Here is a 24,229-nt window from a genome sequence, read left to right as displayed (position 1 = left end):
CTTAAAAAAAATCTAAAACAGAATGACCTCGAGACCCCCTCCGCGATTACCTGCCTCAATGAGTCTTTTCACCACTGCTGGCAGATTACGGCTGTTGATACTACAAATTATTAAAATTTTACTTATAATGTTATAGGAAATGCCATGTACTGACTGCTGTGTGGGATCAGGGAGTATTTTTCTCTCCACAGAACATCAAAGAGCATCTCCCAGAGTCCAGATATAGGTGTTCTGTGTTCTGTGTTAGGAATTGGTGACATTCCCAGTGAAATCTTCAACTTCAAACTTGTGAAATTGATTTTCTCCTCTTATCCAGCTGCCAGTTATTTGTTGTTCTCCTTGACACACACATTAACATGTACACACATATTCACTGATTCAATACGAGAGTGGCTGAGGGCAACTCTTTATTTGGCATTCCTTGTTGATGTATGAATAAACACATAGGCACTGTGTAGGTGGAACACTTGTATTCGGCTCTCTTCTAAATCTGTTCATGTTTTATTTCATTCAACCACAGCATAACTCTCTGAGTTAGGTTCATTTTCCCCATATTCATCTGAAAAATTACTGAAGGTGAGAGAGAATAAATAGTCTAAGAACAGAGAGTGAATGACCAAGTTAGGGTTTAAACCAAAACACACTGGCCTCAGATCTTGTGTTCTCAAGTACTCTGTTACACTGTTTTTCTTTCCAAATCTGACCACATTTGAAGTAGTTGGTAATATATCTTATGTTAATTTATTTGAGAAAAAAATTTCTTGAACTCTTTTGTGAATGTTATCTTAACGAATCACCAAAATAATAGATAACAAGCTAATATTTGTTAAACAAGTGTAGGATTTTTAACTTTAAAATTTTTCCATATACATAAATAATCAAAATGGGATCATCTTGCTGAAACTGGCAATCTTTAGCAAGTTATTTAACCGCCACCCCACCCCCCCATCTTTTTTTTCTTTTTTGGGACAGAGTCTCGCTCTGTCACCCAGGCTGGAGTACAGTGGTGCTATCTCAACTCACTCGGCCTCCTGGGTTCAAGTGATTTTCTTGCCTCAGCCTTCTGAGTAGCTGGGATTCCAGGCACATGCCACCATGTCCAGATAATTTTTTTTGTATTTTTAGTAGAAACGGGGTTTCACCATTTTGGCCAGGCTGATCTCAAACTCCTGACCTCAAGTGATCACCCCGCCTCGGCCTACCAAAATGCTGGAATGACAGGCGTGAGCCACACTTAACCCCTTTAAGCTTTGATTTTATAATGTCTAATGACATTTGTCTTTGTTAGAAGGCTGTTACTTGGTATTAAATAATATAATTATGAGCATATTCATTGTCAACAATACATTTCTATATAAATGCAGTAAACTATTATTATATTGCCAAAATGAATGTTAGAATTTTACACTCTATGTTAACTGGGTGAATCTAAGATCATTTTAAATGAAAGAGGAATACATACCCTGTATATCACATCTATGTTCAGAGGAATTCAAATACATAGGTTCTGAGGTTCCTCAGTTCTACTTAGCAATATAAAGACATTATTTATTAACATTTAGATTGTGATGATTGTTGTACATACTTGATTTCCAGAACTAGATTCTTCTTTGATTAATTAAACCCTCTGCTTTACAATAAGCCAATCCTTTGTTCATGTTACATGGGTAGTTAGATAGGCAGATGATTAGAAAGGCAGAATGTAACCCACTGGTTAGGTACACATATATAATAAGTAGAAGTTTTGCTCTACTCCAGGTATATTGAGAATTCATAAAAAGAATCAAAACATTTTTAATGGATCTTGCCTAAGCATATGTTATCTCTTTTAGGTTAAAAATTGCTTCGCACCAGATAAGTTCTCCTTTCAAATACGTGCAAAATATCATCTCTGCCACTTCTTAAGAAAATAATTTGCTAAAGGGAATGTTTTAGAAAGCTTCTATTAGTGAGAAAAATCTGATTTATAATCTCCACAGATTTCTAACACATTAGATCTGATTACCAGACCATCGATGATATTAAAACTCGAGGCATAAATTTTTCGTCAGGGTTTTATTTCAATTTGACTCGGCTTTTCTACCACCTCAACTTTAGTAGACATCCATTACTGCTCATGATTTTGTTGACCCTGAGAAAATGCAGTAAGGGAGGGGATGACCTGTTCATAATATAATGGAAATCGCTTTTCCCGTTTGTCACATAAATTAGGAAGAAAGTAAAAAAAAAGGGGGAGTGTTTGAAGTAGTCATCTGTTAAAGGTCAGATTTCCAGAGTCATTCTTGCTACAAATCGGGGGAAACACATTATTCAAAATCTTTTGTTTTACCCTGCAAGTGGCAGAGGTGAAATTCCTTTTGTGTTGCTCAGGGATTTTCCCTTTGGAGTTTTTCCTTTCCCATATAAACACATGAAAGTGCAATGTATTTCTGTGTTTTGTGTTCCTTTTCCTGAGCAGACTGGCAAATGATATGTTGACATCATCAGCTTCTCCTTTGTGACAAATTCTGATTTTCTACTTTATAATTAAATCAACTTACATTGGACACATTTTGTTTCCTCCAGAAGATGACTAGTTGAACTGAAATTTGTTTACACAACACTGTAATTTAAGTGCTAATAATGCCTTTGAGTTAAAGGATGGATGTAATTGAAAAGGTCAAAACCTATTTGACTTCCTTTAAATGTTTGATAGCTTGTTTATATTTATGTTATCTGAAATGCCAAGACATTTGCCCTTTTCATGTGGAGTGTTGGGCTGTTCATTAATATTTTTTCTGGCATCCATTCATTCTAAAACATTAAACAGTGCCCAGAATAACCATGTGTTTCTGATAGTTAAGTAAGAGATAGTCCCTACCTTCAAAAAGCACACATTCTGATAGAGGAAAACAACTACTTTGTAACAAGTAATAACCACCATTTTTAGTGCTTTTTTATTCATTCAACACACATTTGTAAAGTACCTATTATATACTAGACACTATCATAGGATGTAGACACATACATAAAGCCAACTAAATTCTTGCCTTTTGTGTACCTTGCATTCCATTGGAGAGCAATTGCAATATTTCAGATTCTGATTAGTTACATTGACAATGTCTCTTTCCGTGGGAATTTGCAAGGGCATACGTTGGCAAACTTTAAGGGTGGTGGAAGAACAGAAGCATTCTCTCCTCCCTGCAATAAAGACATTATTTCATGTTGCTCATGCTGAAAGGACATCTACATTTCCATATCGTGTTTTTTAACACTGTGCTTTGCTGAAAGTTATATATAAGCTTATATAAGTAAAATAATGGTACCTTCCATATAATCCAAGTTCTTTTTTATCACATTCACCATGAAGCTTTTCCTAATTGTCCCTGACAGAAGTTTATTCCATTTTAAGATGTTCATCTTGTTTTTCGCTTGTATATAATTATGTACTTCCTTATACCGTTACTAGATTGTAAGCTACTTATGGGCAAACAACTATGTTGTAGTCATTATTCTATTATGTATAGAACCTAACACAGGGCGTGGCTTATACTGAATGGATATTTGCTGTATTAAGTTGGAATATAACCAAGGTAAACTGAGAATTAAAACAAAAATACACATATGCACACACAATATTCCTCATTCTTTGTCTCCAATTTCCAATTTGAATTTTAGCATACTTTTGGATCACATGCCTTTGTCCACATAAATATCTTATACTTCCTATATTCTCCCAATATAGTAGACAGACAACTACAGGTTCTGATTTCTGTAACTGAACAATTTTTCACGAGAACAAAGATAAAACATTAGATTGAATTATGCTATTTATTGTATTAATAGAAATATATTTAAGCATTGTTCTTGCAACTCAATGTTTTAAGACATTAAGCATTTCTAAATTTACTTAGATTGCTGTATTTTTATGAATGCAAGTACCTATATCATTATTTGAGAGAGAATGGCTATAGTAAAATTAATTATTCATTATTTTAACTTTGTTATTCATTTGCCTTCTAATTTATTTGAACTTCCTTAAGGTCATTAATATTCAGATTGATCATTAATTTATACATTATAATAGTTATAGTATCTGAAGCTGAATTAGAAAAAGCATCAAGCTAATTATTTTCTCTTTCCAAATCTGCACACATTTCATGCTCCCTCCAGACATAAGAAGTCACCAGTTCATATTTTCTTGACAATGGCTTTGATAATCCCAGATAACATTTACCAGCTAGTAGATATTTGTTCCCTGAAGAGTTAGTCAGTTGACAAGCTGTATTTGTTTAGTTTCACTTTGCTGATCTTAACAAGAATTAATTCTCTTGGCTGTAGTGAATATCTAAGTACTATAATGACATATATCTAACTGTTCCTTGCTGACTAAATGTCTTTTTAGTTTGAAATTAGAGTTTTACATACATAAAAAGAAAACAGGATTTATCAGCATAAAAAATGTTTTTTCCACAAAGGCAAATCCTTATTTCTCTTACATAGAAAATATTGGGAGACTAATACAGTGTTCATTCTATGAGAGTGCAGAAAAATCCTGCGTATGTGAGAATTCTCTTGATTCCTCCTCCTCCCCAAAAGAGGTTCCTCTGATTCACTGAAAGCTGCAGAAACTCTCTTTGTGTGTTTGAAGGGTATTTTCTTAGTTCAAGCCAAATATATTTATTCCACTGGCTTAGATAAATATTTCTACAAACACATTTATTGTATGCATTTTAGATTTGTTTATAAAATATATAGATATAAGACATATTGAGTTAAAATTATCTATAGATAAAATAGAGGTGCACTCAGGTAATATTTTAGACTGCTAATCTTCCCTGAGGAATACTGATTCCCTTCTGTTTTATCCTCTCTTTCTATTAGATATTAGGTTGTGTTTTTTTCTCTCTCTCTCTCTTTTATTTTCTTTTTATTGGTCTACAGAAAAGTCAAGAGATAGAAGTGATGAATGTGGACATGTAGTTTCCAAGTAAAACTGTAGCCATGTGGCTCAGAGCAGCAACAATGTCTTATTCATCCTTTGTACCCCTAACATCTGATACCGTACTTGATGCATAATGTAGTTCAATAAATATTGAAGTGAATAAGCTATACAAGGAGGTCATAGGCAACATCTAATGAAACAATATGTTATTATACTTGGAAAAAGGGGTACATGAGGAATATTAAAAAGCCATGATTCAGAAACTTGGAACAGCAAAATCTAGCCTGATATTAAAATGGGGGAAAGAATCTGGTTTATATTTCTAGCTGTACTACTACATCATTTAATTCCATTAGGATATACTGGTGTCAAAATATTTATTATATTCTTCACTTCTGCCGTCATAGACACAAAATGATGTTTCCACATCAGGATAGAGAATCCTTGGTATCAGATATTTCTATTTTTGCACTGTATCCTCTCAAATATATTTATGGAAATATTAAAATTTTGGAATTACATTCAAATGTGGACTTATGACAGATACTAATAATGTAATGTTAAGTAAAGGCAATTAGGGCAATATATTATGAGTATAACTATATTTAGCAAAAACTTAAATATGAAAATATATTTTATACATGTGCTAAAATACTGAAATTTGATTCACAGTAGTAGAATTGCCACCGTGGACCTGTCAAGAATTCACTTACATGGGAGCCAAGTCACTTGGAATATAGCTACTCCATCCTCAAGAAACTTACTGCTGTTTTAAATGGATGGGTGTGATTATAAAATAGCTGTATTTAGAAAATCACCTGTGAGGAATTGGGAACACATGTTAACCTTTAGAAGCATATGACAGCGGCCAGTTGCTGTGGTTCACGCCTGTAATCCCAGCACTTTGGGAGGCCGAGGAGGACAGATCACTTGAGGTTAGGAGTTCTAGACCAGCCTGCCCAACATGGCGAAACCCTGTCTCTACTAAAAATACAAAAAATTAGCCGGGCATGGTGGCAGGTGCCTGTAATCCCAGCTACTCAGGAGGCTGAGTCAGGAGACTCTCTTGAACCCAGGAGGTGGAAGTTTCAGTGAGCTGAGATCGCGCCATTGCACTCCAGCCTGAGCAACAAGAGTGAAACTCCATCTCAAAAAAAAAAAAAAAAAAAAAAGAAGAAGAAGAAGGATATGACAGCAGTACTGCTGAACAAGACATGACATTCTCCGCCCGTATTCATTGGGAATATGAAGTGGACATTTTCTAAGTGCTGAGAGAAAAGTGTTCCTGGGGGACATGTATTAAGTGAGCATCATAGCAGCATCTCAGCTTTATTACATCCTTAGACAGGCTTCAGAATCCAAAGAAATGGAAAGATCAGTGGCACAGGGAGTCTCAGAAGATAAAATTATGAGCCTGTCCTGGAGAGGAAGAAAATCATAGAAGTCACATGGTAACCAAGGAGACTATTTTGTGAATAGGAGAGACACTTCCTGAGAAAAAGCAAAACAAGATGGGAAGGGATTCGAGGAGACTAGAGGTATTGAAATGAGTAGATTGTGGTAATCCAGAGAAAGCCATTTTGATATATTACTTCCACAGTAACATGATAAAAGGAAACATAAGTTGTATATGTTTAAACATACATAAGAAAAAATAAAATTTGGAATTATTTACCCAAAATTAATAAATAGCATTGTTTACATTATGGTGCCAAATGTATATATTTTTTATTTTGAAAATTGTCTGTACTACAGTTAAATTTATTTTCTGATTTAAAAATGCTTCTGCCGGTAGGGCACGGTGACTAATGCCTGTAATCCCAGCACTTTGGGAGGCCGAGGCGAGCGGTTCACGAAGTCAGAAGATCAAGACCATCCTGGCTAACACGATGAAACCCTGTCTCTACTAAAAATACAAAAAAATTAGCCAGGCATTTTGACGGGAGCCTGTAGTCCCAGCTACTCGGGAGGCTGAAGCTGTAGAATGGTGTGAACCCAGGAGGTGGCGCTTGCAGGGAGCCAAGACCCCGCCACTGTCCTCCAGCCTGGGCGGTAGAGCGAGACCCCGTCTCAAAAAACAAAAAACAAACAAACAAAAAGCTTCTGCCTACTTGTAATATAATTTTAAAAGAAACAAATCAAGCTAGTCAAAACTACCATAATTCAAATAACTTATGCTCTGACTACCTCTGCATCTCACTTGTATTTATGTGTCACTCCATCTCATTATCCCAAGTCTTTTTTTTTTTTTTTTTTTTTGAGATGGAGTCTGTCTCTGTCGGCCAGACTGGAGTGCAATGGCGCGATCTCTGCACACTGCAACCTCCGCTTGCTGGGTTCAAGTGATTCTCCTGCCTCAGCCTCCCAAGTAGCTGGAACTACAGGCACGTGCCACCATGCCCGGCTAATTTTTTGTATTTTTAGTAGAGACGGGGTCTTGCAGTGGTTAGCCAGGATGGTCTCCATCTCCTGACCTCGTGATCCTCCCATCTTGGCCTCCCAAAGTCCTGGGATTACAGGCGTAAGCCACTGCACCTGGTCAATTATCCCAAGTCTTAAAGGGTGATTTCTGAACTCATGATGGCTTTCAAATGCTAATTAGAAACATTTGGAATAACTTTGACATATACAGCACAATTTCATTCAAAATGACTAGAATTAGACAGTCAAATTCATACCCTACAACCAAATACGCCATGAGGTCCCATAGGAACTCTTTCTTAGATGCCTTCTTGAACTCCTACCCTCGTTGCATGTTAATAGCAAATGTATTTGAGCTACAAAAAAAAAAAAAAAATGGATTCATTGTACAATCTTTAAACTGGCTTTATTCATTCCTTTTAAAATTTTTTAATGTAAGTTCTAAAATAATTTGATCTGTTGGAAATCCCAGGGAGTTAAGCAGCTGGCCTTTCCTTAAAACAGTGGTGATCTGGTGACGTTAATGATGCAAAAATTTAACGTGAGTGCATGAACCTTGTCATCGAGTGATTCAAAACATTCTCAGACATTTATGTTGTGTGTATGTCAGAGGTTTGGGATGGTGTAGGCAAGTGGTAGTATTTGGGGTAATGGGTAATCAAGAGGTTATTTTATGTCTGAAACACTTTACTATCAGGAATCTGTTTATTTTCAGACACAGAAAGGTCCCATTAGCCATTCTTGTCATGTTTGAAGAAAACTGACGTTAACAAAAGAAATAAGTAAACTCAATACCTTTCTTAGAAACAGCTACAAATGTTTGAATGTTTCATTAGAATCCGATTACACTAAACTCAGTTGGAAGCAAAGGGCTGTTTCATTTTCAGTTATTTAGTTTTCCCTTTCCCAGCCCTTTTAGAGTACCAAATTATCTTCTCTTCCTTTCTATCCCATTGTGTGAGACCTAGATTATGATTAGTTACATTCAAATTTTTGAGTGGCAACCCTGTGCTAAGCACTGTTCTGAAGTCTGTGGATATATCAGAAACCAAAACAAAGACACTCTTATGGTGCTTTATGTTCTAGTGACTCCATATGGAAAACAATGAACAAATAATTTCACCAGGTCATGACAGGTCCTAAGAAGAGAATAAATTAGGATAAAGAAGGAAAATGACTAATTTTAGATAGTATGTTAAATGAAGATATCTCTAACATGGTAGCTTTTGAAAGAAGTGATATCCAAACACCCAGGTAAGAATATTTTAGGCACAGAGAACAAATGCCTTGAAGTGCTGGACTGAAGGAGGTCACTGGATATGTAGTGAAACAAATACAGAGAGAAATAGTAAGTCAGGTGACAGATGATGGTGACTTAACTAGGACCTTAGCAACAGCTAATGGAAAGTGCTTGAATTCTACATGTAGTGTTTAGATACTGATTCTAATTTAGGATTCGATGCCGGGCCGCCACATTATTTGTAAGTTTTTTAAATGAGGAAAAGTCAAAAAAGTAGACTAAAAATAGCATTTATTGAGAAAGAGAAGAAAAAAAAATAACATCTTTGATGCCAAGTAAAGAAAACAAAAAGCATGTAGTGATGAAATGTGTCAAAAGCTGAGGAGATGATTTAGATAAAGTCTGGAAAAAATATTAAAAGACCCCTGGATATGTCAGCCTGGATTCTAGTAATGGCTTTGACAGGAAAATTTGCAATGAAGTTTAAAGTTCACTGAAACGAGTTTAAAGAGTAGATAAAGACAAAGTGAAGTGATAAATATAAACTACACTTTAGAGGAGTGGACATGAGTTTCTATAAAGAGGAACACAGAAAGAGAGCACTAGTAGGAGTAGGTTGGGGGGGTCCAAAGAAGTTCTTTTTCGAGAAACAGTATACAATACTATATTCTGATATGGACATTATAGTAGAGAGGAGAGAATTTAAAAACTTTTGACAATACTGAAAAGAAAGGAGGAGTCCAACTGTAAAAGAGATGTCTGGGAGTGTGTGTAAGTAGATGAAATCAGATCATAAAGTGGGAGAGTTGGTCTTAGGAACATGATTCCTCTACTTCAATTGGAGAAATGACAAAATATGTAGCTGATTGTGAATGTAGGTTAGTAGATTTCATCATTTGGCTTGTGATGAGGGCAGTAATCTGAAAGTTCTTATCTAATGTATCCTATTTTCTCAGTAAAACAAAGAAAAAAAGTATCAGATAAGACAGAGTAGAGAGAGGAAATGTTTGACGTTTAAGAAGGTGAAGATACAAGTTTTACCAGTGGGGGGTTATTTCTAGGTGTTAAGCAGGAAGGGAAATGAGAAATGAGTTGATACAGAATTTCTTGCCAGTAAATACAGATTCCAAGGAACTCCATTTCATTCACTGTATTCCAGCCATATTGATTTTTTCATACTTTTTAAATATACATCACATTTTAAGACTTTGCAAATTCTATGGTTCTGATAGGGGAGCTATGTAACTTTTAACCATTCTTCCCACCTCAATTTAAATTCCAAGAAGTCTTCCCTGTGCAAATCCCAAAATCACCACAATCCTATCACTTATTATATGATAGTGCATATACTTTTCTTTATATCAGCAGCTGCACATTTTTTTTCATGATGATATTGCATGTCCAGTAGCTATAGGTAAAATATTGCACATTATGACATTATATAGATCTGTTATTACATGCAAGTGTCTTGTTTTGTGCTTCCTCCCAGCAAAGAGGTAAAATTGACTTCTTTTCCAATTTGGATGCTTTTTATTTCTTTGTCTTGCCTGTTTGCTTTGGCTAGGACTTCCACCACTATGTTTGATACAAATGTCACAAATAGCATCCTTGTCTTGTTCTAATAGTCAGAGGAAATGCGTTCAACTTTTCCCCATTCAATATGATGTGAGCTGTAGGTGTGTCATATATGGCCTTTATTATTTAAAGGTATGTTCCTTCAATGCCTAGTTTGTTGAGGGGTTTTATCATAAAAATATATTAAATTTTATCAAATGATTTTTCTGCATCTACTGAGATAATTATATGATTTTTGTCCTTCAATCTATTGATGTGCTGTATCACATTGATTGATTTGCATGTTGAACCACCCTTGTATCTGTGAAATATATCCCACTTTATCATGACGCATTGTCTTTTTCATGTGCTGATGGATTTGGTGTGGTAATGTTTTGTGGAGGAGTTTTGCATCTATGTTCAGGGATATCATACTACAGTTTTCTTTTTATGTTGTGTCCTTGTCTGATGGTTAGTCTTGGGGTGATGTTGGCCTCATAGAATGAGTGAGGAAGAATTCCCTCTCTTTCAATTTTTTAAAATAGTTTCAGGAAAATTGGTATTAATTTGTCTTTGTTTGGTCAAATTTCACTGTGAATTCATCCAGTCCTGGGCTTTTCTTTGTTTGGAGACTTTTGTATTACTGATTAAATTTCCATGCTTGTTGTTAATCTATTTAGGTTTTCTATTGCTTCCTGATTCAGTCTTGATAAGTGGTATGTTTTTAGTAATTTACCCATTTTCTCTAGGTTTTCCAGTTTGTTAGCACATAACAGTTGTTCCTAATACTCTCTGATGATCTTTTGTATTTATTTCATGTCAGTTATAAAATCTCTTTTTTTCATTTCTGATTTTCTTTTCTTTTGGATCTTCCTTTCTTGGTTAGTCTAGCTAGTAATTTATCCATTTTATCTTTTTGAAGAAACAATTTTTCATTTTACTGATCTTTTGTATTATTTTTTAATTCTGTATTTTGGTTTCTTTATGCTCTGATCTTTACTATTTCTTTCCTTCTGATAGTTTTGAGCTTGCTTTGTTCCTGCTTTTCGAGTTCCTTAATGTACAACGTAAGATTGTTATTTGATATATTTCTACATTTTTGATGCATTTTTGATGTATATTGCTATACACTTTCCTCTTAGTACTGCTTTTGCTGGATCCCATAGGTTTCGGTATGTTGTGTTTTCATTATCATTGGTTTCAAGCATTTTTAAATTTTCTGCTTAATTTCTTTATTAACCCAGGGATTGTTCAAGAGCACGATGTTTAGTTTCCACATATTTGTATACTTTCCAAAGTACTTCCTGTTGTTGATTTCTAGTTTTACTCCACTGTGGTCTGAGAAGGTATTTGACTTCATTTTGATTTCTTAAAATTTATTTAGGCTTGTGGTCTAACATATGGTTTACTCTGAATAATACTGCATGTGCTGATTAATGACTGTATAGTCTGCAGTTTTGGAATAGGATGTTTTCTAAATGTCTAGAGCCTAGTTTAAATCCTTTTTTTTTTCATTGATTTTCCTGTCTAGATGATCCATCTAATGCAGGTGGGGTGTTGAAGTCCCCTACTGTTATTTTATGGAGTCTATCTTTTTTATTTAGATCTAGTAATATTTGCTTTATAAATCTGGGTACTTCAGTGTTGGGTGCTTATGCATTTAGAATTTGATATATCCTCTTGACTGATTGATCCCTTTATCATTATATAGTGACCTTCTTTGTCTTTTTTTCAGTTTTCGACTTATAATCTGTTGGGATGCCAGGTGGGCAGTCTTTAGGCCCTCCTGGTGGCAGAGGTGGGATAAGTGTGCCTGTCTTGGGATCCAAAGTGTTAGTGGGTGGCTTTGCTGGCTGTAGTGTTAGTGGGTACACATGGGCCAATTCTTGGGCCTCCAGTTGTCTTGCTTAAATGCTGGTCATAGTGGCAGTTGTTGGCCAGGTTTTGGGCAGATTCTCAGCACCTTGGGCATCTGGTGTGATGTGGTCAATGTCTGTAGTAGTGGTGGGGCAATTCACTGCAACACAAGTGGTAGTGCTGGTGATAGTAGTGACTGCAATAGCGTGGGTAGGCCAAGGCCCCATTTCACTGGTGGTATGTACAGGTCAGTGCAAGCTATAGTAGTCTGGGCAAGTTGGGTCTGCCATTCCTCAGACCTTAGAAGGAACGTTAGAAGGAGTGTTCAGGCACTGACAGGGCTAGAATGGGCTGGACAACTTCTAGCCCCCTGGATGGTGAGAACATCATTACAAAGTGAACAGGACTAGGCCACAGTCTTGTCCTCGGGCTCCCAGTAGTGAATTCAGGGACTGGCTATCTTAGGCAAGGGCAGCCTGGTTCTCAGGCTACTGGGTGAGTAATCAGGTGTGGGTGCAGTGGGCCTGCCTCCAGGGAGGGTAAGGCACTCACAGTGGAAGCAGGCTAGCGAGGTAGCTGTGGGTCTTGTGGTTTCCTGGTGCCTTGGTATCACAGTAGCCTGCAAATTCTACTGTGGTAGAATTTGTTCTTGAAGTGTGTGAAAGTGCCTGGCCTCCCCTACCCTTCTTTGTCCTTGGGGTAGCAGTGGCAGCATCTGCACTAGCCCAAGGGCAGGACATAGACTTTTGGCAACTGAGCTCAGAATGGAGCTGCCTGTGGACTTGCCACTGGGGAGGATGGCGATCCTTTCAGCTGGAGCAGCACAGGCAGATAGCTGTGGGAATTGCAGTTCGCTCATGTCTTGGTTCCTCAGCAACCCTCAGCAGCAATGCTGGGATTTGTTCATGGAAGTTCCCAGTTTCTCCTCTATCTTTTTGACCCAGTCACAGCAGCAGCGTTGGCTTCCTTTGGGGACTTGGATCTCAGAATAGTAGCAAACTGCACCTGCTCAGAGTTCTGATGCCTATGGGACTCCATATGTGTTCCCTCTCTTGAACAATGCCTCTGTGCAATCTCTAGGCAGCGCCCTATGTTAGCCTTGAAGCCCACAGAAGTCTAGGAATTCTCCCATAGTTAGGATTGTAAAATGGTACGGCAGGAGTGTGGAGTTGTGGGTGTCTCTTTTGCCATTACCCCACATCCAGAAGCTTCTTCCAGCTCCCAGACAATCCCTGCCAATTGAGTTGCTTCTCTTCTCTCTCTTGCTTAGTTATTCTTGACATTAACCTTCTCTACAAAGAGCACAAGTTAAAATAACCAGATCAAAAGTAAAATCTCTTTGTGATATGTATAGATTTTAGAAAAGAAACAAAAACTAGGAGGTTAAAAAGGAATAATATTATAATGGAATTTCAAAATCTTAAAAGTTCATTTTGAATTTGATCATTTCTAGAGAGATTAAAATTACAAATAGTTCATCTTTGAGCTAGCTGAGATTATTTTTTTATGGTGTTCCATAGTTAACTCAAACATGTTATTCAAACTTTGACTTCCATATAAATGTAAAGGTATAATTTAGGTTGATAGAAAGACTTTTCAATAAAACAGTGTGCCAATAGAAACTTTTTTCTTATTTCATTCAGTGTCAGGAAAATATAATAGAAAAATCTGTCACTTTTGATGGAGAGCAGAGTATAATTAAATTTAGTCTTTCTTGAGACCTTTGTTTCAATTCGATTTTCAGTTAACTAAAGCTCATTGTTTAGTTCAAAAGCTTGTAAATTTGGTTTCCTATCTGCACAAAGAGACACATTAAAGCACCACACCAGATTTTTAAATGCATTTTCAATTCTTTGTGATCTGTATTGTAGTTTTCCTTTATTTCAAGATGATTCTGATTTAAAAGAAAAATGTGCATTTTGACCTTATATTTTTCTTTTTCAGAGAGAGAGCAAGAGCTTATATTTTCAGTTTTTATACTGTGGATTATGTCTGTATGATACGTACTAGAACAGAGTTTCTTGGAAAATGTCTATTTCTGACTTTCGCATTGTTTATCACAACATCAATACAGTCAACAATTATTTAAGATCCTGAATAATTCTCTAATGAACAAAGTTTATTACAAATACTGTTCTTATATGTGTGTATGTTTGTATATGTGTATTTATATACTGTTGTTAAAGAAAACAAAACTTTAGACAAATTAAATTTAGCAGAGTTTATTTGAACAAAGAACAAGCCATGAATCCTGCAGCCCTCAGAACCAGAAGAGATTCAGACAGCTTCACATGGCAATGTGGGTAGGTAGTATTTGTAGATAGAAAAAGGAAGTGACATAGAAAAACAGCTTGATTGGTTACAGCTAGGTATTTATTTTATATGGACATGGTCTGATCAGTGACAGCCTGTAATTGTCTGAAGCTTGGCTGCTATCAGCTACTTGTTACAAGAATATACTCTTAAGTCAGGTTGCTGCTTGTTTATATACACTAACTTAGATTGCAGGTCACTATGTACAGAGACAGCTTTAGGACATAACTAATTTAACAATTCCCTTCTTTTGGTCAGTCTCTCAGTTTTGAGAGATTGACCAAATCCTTGGGCATAATGCTACTCTCAATCACTAAATGAGCTTGTTTAGTCCTCAGTATGGAATTCACAATTGATGACATAAAGAATGATTCTTTATATTCTCTTCATTTTTTGTGTCATTTAACCATTGTGAGGCCACTTGATGTACAACAGGTAGCTACATACAAGTATTTAAGACTCTTAAGAGGAGATAGCCCACCAGGAAAACTATTATGATAGTCATCAGGGAGATAATACCAAGAGACCGAAATATACTCCATAACAGAAGCCCCCATGAGTAAAACAGAATTAAATATAACAACAATGAGCCAGAAGAAAATGCTACTTGTTTTAACCAAGTAGCTTCTCTGTTGATTCTGTTCAACTGAGTTTCTCCTATAGCAGATTTATTTATCCAAGTCTAGCACGAGGTGTTAACTACCACACTCATTCCCCCGATTCAGTCAACAGGTAGTCCAAAGCAATCCTGTTACCTAAAACAATTTTAGCAAGAGAATTTAAATAGGTTTGTTGGGCAAATATAGCCTTTGTAGTAGAGTCAGCTATAGTAGCTAATATTTGAGACAGATTTCTAATCATAACTTCACTTACATTATGCTAAGCCAGGGAAGGAGCGTCCTACCAACAGAGTTATTTATTACCTGCTATTTAATTCCTCTTTATTCGATAGTGCAAGTTAAGAGGTGTAGACCAATGTTCAGTTTCCAATTGGTTATGGAGTGATAATGGTACTGTCAGAATATTTAGTCCACAGTAGCCCCTTATTTTCCACTTATTGAGACATGGAGTTGCCCACACATAGGGTTGGTTGTTAAATCCTACATAGACAAAAACATATATTAGAGAGGCAAAACAGATGGTAGGATGCTTTGTGCATTAGTAATCACAGAAGGGAAGCACTAGTGATATTTGTCTAAGGCTCAATTATTGAATCGTTGCATGGTTGAAGGCTACTGACAAGGGATTAGGGTGGTAAATTTGTTTACGAACCACTGAATTATCTTTCTTATTAAATTTCTGGAATAATTTAACTGTAAAACTCTCACCATAAGTTTTGCCTACTGTTAGTAACATGCCATATCTGACATTCAGTTAAGTTCTCTGCAAAAGCTATTGATCATGAAATCTTAATGATCATATTATCTTGCCATGTATATGTGAAAACACACAGGAGAAAAAGGAAAAGGGACAATGATTTCATGGCAATAGAGGAGATAATTCCTGTTCCATGATCTTGAGAAAGCTGCCCACATCTAGGATGTCATCTTCTTCTGAGAAGAAACATCCTTGGTTAATTATTCCTTGAGGTCCCCAATGAATGTACAGTCCCAAGATTCTGGAGTTAAGGTTCTCTTCAGTTAGGTTCTCTTCATTTAAGACAATGTGAAGCCAATCCTTGAGGCTCTGATGTGTAGGTGGTAAGAACTTGCTACAATCCCTTTTAATTAAATTATAGGGCAGTCTTTCTCTGGTGCTAATTCCAAAAACCCAATCTCTGGGTTCTCGATCATGAAGGGTCTGATTGTCATCAGTTGGTGGGGCATGTAAGCCTTATTTTATCTTGTAAAAATATACATTAGCATGTTGGATTAAGGTCTCGAAATATTGAGCCATGTCAGAGTTCATAAGAGCATAAGTCACATGAAGTTCTTATTATTAGGGGGATAGACCTTCCAGTAACTATTTCATAAGTGGACAATTTACATTTTCCAGTAGTAGTGAATCTGACTTCCATCAATTGGTAATACCTTTGACCAAAGAAATCTAATTGATTCAGTTTGCTTCACCTAATGCCATCGTGTTTGTAATACTTTATTTGACTGTTTTACAACTTGTCCAGTGAAATGAAGACCTCTATCACTGGATATTTTTCCAGAAATGCCCTATAAGGGGATACTAATAAGCTTTTAGCTACTGTTATAATATTGGCCTTCCTGTAAGAGAAATCTTCCATACAAACAGAAAACATGCATTGAAGGTGGCAACTGAATGAAATGTTTCTGTAAGTGTTCAAATGATGTAACAGGTGCAGGAAATGTACCACCTGAAGTTTTTATTGTCTTATCAGAATTATGGGTTAACAAATCAAACATAGGCTATGAACCATTTTAGCAATTTTAGAACAGTCACCTCATCATTTTTTTCATAACATATTAGTTTTTCTCTTTTATGATGAGTCATGTAATGCAGACCTTTGAACAACAGAACCTTTAAATACTCAGGAAGGATTAGGCAGCCATTAAGGCTCTCCATGAGTCCATACTCAACACTGAATTTACATACTTTTTCTTTTCTTTTTTCTTTCTTTTTTTTTTTTTTTTTTTTTTTTGAGATGGAGTCTCACTTGGTCGCCGGGCTGGAGTGCAGTGGCGCAATCTCGGCACACTGCAACCTCCGCCCCCCGGGTTCTAGTGATTCTCCTGCCTCAGCCTCCTCAGTAACTGGGACTACAGGTGCCTGCCACCACACCGGCTAATTTTTTTATTTTTTTAATAGAGACGGGGTTTCACCATGTTGCAGGATGGTCTCCATCTCTTGACCTTGTGATCCACCCGCCTAGGCCTCCCAAAGTGCTGGGATTACAGGTGTGAGCCACTGCCTGGCCTGAATTTACATACTTTTAAATACCAGTTTTGTTTCTCTAACTCAAGTGCATAACACTGTTCATTAAATAGTTTAACATAGATCATTTTGACTTAGACGAATCTTACAGAGTTCATTTCAATTGTATATCTTAACAATTTCAGCATAGTCTGACTTAGCATGAAAACCAGCCACAGCAGTTTCATGGTAATCAACTAATTCCTGTTCTGCTTGAAATTGGGTTAGCATGAAAACATTCGGTTGTTTTATTAGAGTTCTGGGAATTCTTACTCAGTTAAATGCTATGATAAGATTTCTACGAACATCATACAATTTCTCAAACACACATTAATAACACTCCATACCAAAATAACTCAAAAAAGTTTTAGCATTACTTATTATTTCAGTGTTTTCCTTATAGTGTAATATATCAAATAAGCTCAATTAGTTTAATACTCTTCTCTATCTAAGGGGAGAGAGCCTTTTGAGGTGTTGCAAGGACCCATCTGGAAAATCTCAAAGTTAATCTGAGGACAATAAAAAATATTTTAGAATTTGATTTTGCGAAGTTTGTCAAAAATATCAAAGGTTCATCAAAATAGCATTGCAGGTCACTGTGAAAAAATAGTAAATCATTTAACCACAGTGAAAATCAAAGACTTCAAAGGAAATAAAGAAAGTTACATGGTAGTAGAAAAACCTTAGCTCTTTTATTAGGATTCAGTTTTCTTAAGTGATACAGAAACTAATAATATAAAACATAGAAAGTTATCTTGGTAAAATGCAAAATCATTTTTATTTTTTCCAATTACCTAAAAGGTAAAGAAAACCTTTCACAATTTCCTATAAAAAACAGACTAATGCTCCAAAAAAACTTTCTTGTTTTAGTAGAGAGGTCAAATTCTAGTTTTCACCTGTTTAATTTTGATATTAATACTAAATTGTAGAAAAAAATTCTAGATAATCTTCTTATAATCTTAGTCAGCTTGACTGCATTTTAAATTCCTCTCACAAGATTCTTCTCCCACCAAACTTCTACAACTTTCTTATATCACTTCAATTATTTTCTCTATATTCTTTTATTTGAAACAATAGGCATTCTTCTTTGGGACTAAAAATACTTTCTTTTTCCTTGACTAAAACAAAATTTCTTCATACTTGATAGCTTTTTCTTACCAAAAGCACATTTTACCCTCCTTACATATTTGCATATAGAGTTGTTTTCCTCGTTATTTTTTAAAAATTAAGCAACATCTGTAAATTAGAATTTTTAACTGTAGTAACCTTCATTTCCAGTGAACACTGGGAAGCAAGCAATTGTAAACTGTCTGTCAGAGAACAATATGTAGATTGGCAAATTTATGAATCAATGTCTAGAATCATGTGCTTTCTCATAGTACAATTTATCAATGTGGCAAAAAACATGTTTACTAACAGTCACAGACATCTTTATGTAGAGGGGATACTTTGGGAGGCCGAGACAGGTGGATCATTTGAGGTCAGGAGTTCAAGACCAGCCTGGCCAACATGGTGAAACCCGGTCTCTACTAACAATACAAACATTACCCAGGCAGTAGTGGCACGCACCTGTAATCCCAGCTACTCAGGAGTCTGAGGCTGGAGAATCGCTTGAGCCTAGGAGGCTGAAGTTGCAGTAAGCTGAGATTGCACCACTGCACTCCAATCTAGGTGGCAGAATAAGACCCTGTCTCACCACAAAAGAAAGAAAGAAAGAAAGAGAGAGAGAAAGAAAGAAAGAAAGAAACTGTAGAGGGAAAACATTTTATCACTGTCTTTTGGTTTCTTTGCTAGGCTTGAGAGTTAAATTATTTGTAAAGATTTTTCTCAGCCACAATTTTCAATTTTTGGTGATAAGAATGTTAAAACCTTGTACTATAGGGAGGAAACTTTCACATAGGAATTTTATCTTATAGCTATTTAACTTACTTATATTTAGCTATTGAGCTTGGATTGCTTATAAAGATGAGACAAAACAGCTAGTCATCATCTTAAGTTATTTTTCTTACTAAAAAAAATGTGTAATACAAAGATAACATGAGCTGATTTCACCAGTAAACTGAGATAGGAAAGTTGTATGTCTGCAGTATATTTAATGCTGACAACTTTGAAGATATACCAGATTTAATCAACACAAAATATATATATTTTTTTTACCAAGGATTAGCCAAGTCATGTAAATTTGAAAAGCATTTGGGTTAGTTTTTCTCAAAGAATACCTGATTTACATAAGCACTTATTTTTAAGATTAGATAGAGCTCTTTTATAATTTAATTTGCAATATTATAAAAAGATAGAAAAATATTACACATATATATCATACATAGTGACATACATAAATATATAAACATAAATAGCTCTTATCATTTTAATTTAAAAATGTTAGTTATGTACCAAAGTCAATACTATAAAACCCACTAATTTCTTTAAAAATATCTAGATCCAACCTGTTTTACTGGCAAATGGAACAAGATTTTCTGCCCAGAGGGCTACATCGTTTGAATAATATTTGTGAAACAGTCTTACGATTTTCTTCATTTGCCTTCTGTAGGGAAGCTTTTCATGTGGTATTATTTTAGTCTTTATTCTTTCAGATTGCTCTGTGTACCAATTAAAGAATGCACCCTATTGTTTTTTTGGTGCTTTTGATTCTATCTTTTCTAAGGCACCTCACCTCACAAGCCAACACATTTAAGTTAAAACTTCCCCCAACTTGTTACCATAATTCTGTGTTTTCGTTAGTAAGGTTAACCCATTTCTCCAAAAATATGCTAATTCTGGGCTCATAATTTTTGCACATAAAGTTAGCTGCTATCCCAGAAAATGGAGTCCTAGACTCCTGAAGTCTCAGACTCCTTAGATTTAAAAATCCCATTTTCATTAAGGTATCTGAGACCTCTTGCTGGATTCAATCCAGTTAATTATGGAATCCAATTCAATCCTAGATTCCAGTTAAGTAAAAATTGCTCAGATAAATTTGAAGAGCAAAAAGCAAATCTGTGGAGCTCAAATCTGAGGGAGAACTCACCCATGACCCCAGTTATTGCAAGATAACAAGGGGCATAATGGGCCTGACAAGTACCTTTGCTTGATCTCTCAGTGCTCCTGGGAGTCACTAGAGGTCTACTTTAGATCCCACTTTTGACACAAACTGTTAAAAGAAAAAACTAGATAAATTAAATTTAGCAGAGTTTATCTGAGAAAAGAGCAAGTCACAAGTTGCTAAAAATGTCAGAACTAGAATGAATTCAGAGAGCTACACACAGCAAAGTGAACAGGCAGTGTTTGGAGACAGAAAAAAGGAAGAAATATGCAGAAATAGCTTGATTGGTTGCAGCTCATCATTGTCTTTATTTGAACATGGTATGATCAGTTGGCAACCTGCGATTGGCTAAAACATGGCTATTATCATTGGCTAAAATTCTGCTACTTATTAAAAGAGTATATTCTTAATTTAGATTGCAGTTCATTTACATACTAAATTAAGTTGCAGTTTGCTATGTGTGGGGGCAGCTATAAGTCAAATAAAATTTAACACTTTAAAACAACGTGAAAATTGCAAAGATACCCCATTTCTTATTCAAGGATCTTGCTTTGGATTATGGATGCAGCCATGGAAATGAGCAAGAGATTATTATTTTTTTAAACCCTAGAAATTAAGTCACACAACTTATATATACAAAATGTACAACTTACAGAAAAAGAGATGATGAGGTGGCTCCATATGTCTATGGATGGGTTTTAATTTAAAATATATGTATAATCTAGCTTGCTCCAGAAAACACTGTAAGAGGGTCTTGTTAATTACAACATTCTTATGGAAATAATCGCTACTCCATAACTGAAAATCTAGTGTGGGGTTTTTCCAGGATTGAGAAATAGAGATAAGTCAAGAAGACCCTGTGAAGGTCATAGAAAAATAGAATCTGAAAATAGGTTGGAAAATTGATTCTACAAGCAACTGATATAATGCAATGTAACTTTAGTATCAGATCATTGGTACCAAATGAAAGTTACTTACATTCATCATTCAACAAATGTCCATTGTGTATATGTTTATTATGTTTCAAGTACTGTTGTGGACACTGACAAAAAGAGCAGTGAATAAGACTGATATGGACTAAATATTTTTGTCTTCTAAAATTCATATGTGGAAGCCTTAATCCTCAATGTGATGGTGTTTGGAGGTGTGTTCTTTAGGAAGTTATCAGGTAATGATGGTGAAATTAGAAATAACGAAAGTAGTGCGCTCTTAGGAAGAGAATAGAGAGGATCTCTCTTTCTGCCATGTGAGGACACAGCAAGAGGCTGGCCACCTGCAAACCGGGAGGAGGGCTCTCACAAAGCAAATAAGATAGCACCTTGATCTTCGACTTCTCAGCATCCAGAACTGTGAGAAATTAACATTTATTGTTTATGCCACCCTGTCTATGGCATTTTGTTATAGTAGCCCACATGGAATAAGACAAAGACAGACAAAATCCCTATTCTCATAAAACCTTCAAGAGGTATTTATAGTCTATAGGTAAAAATCAGATAATGACAAATATTCTGAAGAAAAGGAAATTGGATATTGGCACAGAGACTGGTTAGCATAGGTAACCTAACTGAGTATCACTAGGGGAAGATATCTCTGATGCTTTGATCTGAGCAGAGAATGACACACATAGTCCAGAAGAAAAGGGGTCTATGCAGAGGATACAAGATGTACAAAGACACAGAAATGAGGACAAACCTGGAGAAGTACAGAAACACAGAGAAATTCAATTTACAGCATTTGGATTGTGGAGTGTAATTGGAAGTGTAGTCACAGCTAATATCACAGAATTGGATGCAAGAAAAGATGATATAGAGCCTGGGAGTCCATAGAAAAATGGTATACTTTAAAGAATGCAGTGATAACTTAAAGAGGGATATAGTAAGACCTGTTGTATGTTTACAAGATCACTTAGACCCCCATGTGTGGAATAAATCATATGGGCATACAATAGATGCAGGAAGCAGTTTAAAGTAAAGGCATGATGGGATTTGATTTCAGGCAGTCATATAAAGATACAGAAAATTGAAACTTGCTCTAGAAATTTTCTTTCTCTGTCTTCACATAACCATACGCTCATTTCAAACTGCTTCTATGGGTCTATCCCCTTTTAACTTCAGTTTTGACAGGCAAACATCTTTGTTAGCATATGCCATACTGTCCAACATGTGTATAGAATATATAAATAGTCTTGCATAAGTTTTAAATAAAAATGACTAGCATCCTGATGCATTTTCAGATTGATATACTTTTAAAAAAAATAATTGCTGTTAAGGAACTATTAAACATAAACAATTATGATTGTGGTTGTTATTTTTAAATGTGGAGAATAATAAAATAACTATTACATATATTAGTGAAAAAAATATGATATTATACATGATTTCTATTCCTCATGAGGTTTAAAACTATTTTATTCAATGCCTAAAGAGGTATTTATTTCCTTGACTTACCATATGATACCACCATGACTTTGTCCCTGTACAATCATTTTGCCCTGTATCTGTGAACCGATCAATCTATTACAGTGATTCTCAGTAGGGGTGGCCTGGAATAGGAAGAGCAGCAGCAGTTCTTGAGAAGCAGCATTAGGTCTCAGATTCACTTTTGGAAACAACTTGACAAGTGCATGTTTCTGTCCCAAATTGATCTGTCAATTTAGATCACCGATGCCAAAAGCCAGAAAAGCAAAGTTATCAGGAAATCTCAAGTAAATTAGAACCATATCCTCCAGCCACAAATTCTCTTATCCCTCAGTAGACAAAGCTAATGTTCCAGGAGTGTAGCTATTGAGTTGGTAAAGGAAATGTCACATCCTGAATTCCGTTGGGAAATATGGCAAGCTGAATCTACAAAACACAAAATTTAGAGCTTACTTTTAAAGACACTGTTCATGAAAGTAACTTTGGCTGCCATTTATAAAGACAATAATCTCACTAACAGTTAATAAGTGTTCTTTGTTACCTTTGTTTTTCTTTTGGGGTAACTATTTAAAGCTTTCATATAACTGACTCCAATAAGAATGGATGTTGAAATATCAATTATGTAATGATAATATAACCCAATAAACAAAAACAATTAAAATTTCTGCTGCCTCCATTTCTAAAAACATTTGGGTTCTGGCATACTTTTGTGACATTCTTATGTTTTCCTTCTCTTCATGCAAAATTACTATACTTATTTTAAATGATAATGTATTTTAAAGATACATATATTCTCTATGTTCGAAACCTGTGATAAAAGTATTTTATAAGAAGTTCAATATAATACCCTCTGCCTTTGGGTGGCGTAGATTAGAATGTTAGCAGGGTGGCTTCATAGGTAATTTGGCGGGATGCTATTTGGTTAGAGAAAAACCTATACTGACTTGAAAAGAATGGATTAGTGGATATGTAAAGGAGATGGGTATTCTTTCTTTTGTCTTATCTCTACACTAGCCATAAAGTAATGATGATTCTAGGGCTATACTCTTGGGATTTAGAAAGTCAGTTAGTATTTCTTTGATAGAAACGTTGCAAGGTAGCATAAGATATTTTTCTTTTCTGAGAAGATCAAATCTCTAAAAAGGCATCTGGAATATCAACTCCTAAGCTGTCCAGCAGCTCCAAAGTTAAAGGACTAAACATGGTGTAAAAGATAATATCTGAAAGGATTCTATCTTGGTAGACAAAGAAAATGGCTGAGATCGCATTAGCAGGGTTTACTTTCCAACAGCTGCAAAGAAAGAACAAAGTCATGTAGGAAAAAAAACAAACAACAGACAACAGCAACAACAACAACTCCTGTATGGATCAGCTTCTCTGGAGGAAGGGTACTAACAGCAAAGGAAATGGTGGGAACTTGAAAAGCACTGGCAGAGACGACCAACTTAAGAAGACAATGCTGAGATTGGAAATAGCTGTAAGCTATGTAAGTTCTATTCTGTTCTGTTCTATTCTATTCTATTCTATTCTATTCTATTCTATTCTATTCTATTTTTTATTTTTGAGACGGAGTCGCG

General features: G+C 35.6%; 1 protein-coding gene across 5 annotated transcripts in view; it reads left to right on the top strand.

The window, feature by feature from the left end:
- The window catches only part of MGAT4C (MGAT4 family member C), a 641,622-nt gene that overhangs the window by 383,573 nt on the left and 233,820 nt on the right, over positions 1-24,229 (top strand). The window lies entirely within an intron of this gene.

Source organism: Papio anubis, chromosome 9, assembly GCF_008728515.1.
Source record: "Papio anubis isolate 15944 chromosome 9, Panubis1.0, whole genome shotgun sequence".
Classification (NCBI taxonomy): Eukaryota; Metazoa; Chordata; class Mammalia; order Primates; family Cercopithecidae; genus Papio; species Papio anubis.
Note: the sequence above shows the minus strand (reverse complement) of the source record. Positions and strands in the feature narration are given on the sequence as shown.